The sequence below is a fragment of the Fulmarus glacialis genome, unplaced genomic scaffold (assembly GCF_000690835.1).
Source record: "Fulmarus glacialis isolate BGI_N327 unplaced genomic scaffold, ASM69083v1 scaffold33916, whole genome shotgun sequence".
Taxonomy (NCBI): Eukaryota; Metazoa; Chordata; class Aves; order Procellariiformes; family Procellariidae; genus Fulmarus; species Fulmarus glacialis.
In genome coordinates this window covers 1,976-4,096 of record NW_009216789.1, presented here as the reverse complement: position 1 = coordinate 4,096, position 2,121 = coordinate 1,976, and the positions used below count along the sequence as shown (strand labels likewise).

The following is a 2,121-nucleotide window of genomic DNA, read 5'->3' as shown; positions in this document are numbered from 1 at the left end:
GGCAGGCATCCCTGGCTGACATGCCAGGTTTGGAGACAGAGAGTGGCCATGCTGTGACCCAGCTGCATCCCCCTTGTGAAACGGGATCTTCAGAAGGCTCTTTCCAAGGGGTCTCGTTACAGCCGGGCTGCAGTGCCGAGGACGAGCAGAGTTACGCTGCTGCTGGGCAAGGGGCTGCACAGGAAGAAAAATGTGATTTACTAGGCTGAGCGTAGCAAAGCCTGCACCAATCTCTGTGGATTAACCCTCCAGGCTGGCAGGGGAGGGGGGTGAAATGCCCAGGGGGGTTAATCCCCTGCAAAGGTGGAAACGCAGGGCTGGGGGCGATGCCAGCTGGCTCGCCCGTACCGACCGGCACCACGCCAGAGCGTGGCATGGCTCAATTCTGGGGGAGCAGCTGATGACCGCGTCCTCAACAGACATGGGAACGTGGCTGAAAATGCATTGGTTAACCAAAAACACTTAAACAACAGAGTAAGGGAGGTCATTAGATGTAAAAGTATCCTTACGTGGCAAACAAAGAAAATGAAATACGAACTCCAGCAAGGTAAACGTTAACCGTACCAAGACAATATTATCAGTCTTTACAATGGACTTCTGCAGTGATCTTGGAAAATCACTTAAATCAGCAAATCCAACCTTTGAAATCCACAACACTCAGCAACAGGGCACTAAAACGGTAGCCAAAATGTCAATACACAGATACAGGGAGAAATAATCCCTAATTATACACACACAGTCTTGGGCCCTAAATTAGCTTTTGTCATTCTGGAGAGAGGTTTTGGAATCGTCACAGATGGCTCCGAGAGCTCCAACTCCATGCTCAGAAGAAATTTTTTAAAAAAAGGTTATTTTAGAGTATTATTTGGAATTATTAAGAAAGGAAGTCGGAACAAGAGAGTAAAACTCAGCTGTGCCATTGGGGGAGTTCTGGCGAACTCATATCCTGAACTCTTCGTGTATTTCTGGTAACTCAAAAAGAATATAGTAAAATCAGGAAAAATATGCAGGAGGATGATCAAGAGAACAGAATAAATTCTTTTTTAGGAGAAAAAAAAATTTCAGCTTGGAAACATCCAAGACACAAAATCATGAAAAGCCTGAAGGTGAGAAAGGATACTTCACAAAAAAAAAAAAAAAGAAGCAGGAGTTACCCAGTGAAATTATGAAGTCAAAAGCCTTGATGTAGCAGGGCGCTAGAGGGAAAAAACTTCCATATCAGTTCTGTTTTTCTTCTTCTCTGCAAAGATCCGATACGTGCTTCTCGCTTGCACATGCCTGGGGCTGTAGGAGATGCCCCTCCCAAGGACGGAGGGCAGGGAGAGGGAGCCTTAGTGAACACCTCCCACGAGGCTGGAGAGGAGCCCGGGGTCCCACACCACCGGCTTTCCCCAGCTGTGGTTATTTTGGTAATTTTAGAGTTTTTTGACTCAGCATAGAAAAACTCTTTGCAAAGGCTTATGCAGAGCTCAGTTGGTTTTATTCTTTCCGACAAGGCTGGCAAGGTTTATCTTCAGCCCATACATGCTGCTTTTGAATACATTTCTAAGTGTATTTGGGCAACTAAGTGGTGTATTCTCCCATGCTTCCAGGTGGAGCTGCTGCTGGAGGCAGGCAGTGCCGCTGGCAGGGGGGAGGCACGTTTGCAAGGGCCATTGTCAGTGTTTTTAGACTCGAAATTGGATTTATCTTAAGAGTTGTTTTACTGTAAAGGACTCATTCCCCTGTGGTGGCTCTGTTTAAAAAAAAAAAAAAAAAAAAAATCAATCCTGTGAACAGCAAGAAACTGCAGAAGAAATAAAGTGTGTGACTTCCCGCGCTGCAGATGGGAAAGCAGTTATGGGATGGAGCAGCCAAATAGGAACAACAAACAGCACGGGACGCGAGGGCTGGCAGGGGGGCTCCGGAGCAGGGCTCCTGCTGGCAGCTCCTACATTTGGCAAAGAAACCATGGGAAGGGGGCAGGGAACAGCCCGGGCTCCATGAAGGCCCCGTCACGGGAGGTGTTCCCCAGGGGCTCCCAGGGGAGGTTTTTACTCGGGGGGGTGATTTCTGCTGCCCAGCAGCACGTGCTGGTGGCAGATGTCCTGTGTCACCCAACACGGTCACCCTCCTCGCCCC

The 2,121-nt window shown here is 48.4% G+C and overlaps 1 protein-coding gene across 1 annotated transcript in view; it reads left to right on the top strand.

Annotated features, from left to right (window-relative positions):
- SH3RF2 (SH3 domain containing ring finger 2) overlaps positions 1 to 2,121 on the top strand; it is a gene marked incomplete at both ends in the record, with an annotated part of 17,991 nt that overhangs the window by 13,903 nt on the left and 1,967 nt on the right. The window lies entirely within an intron of this gene.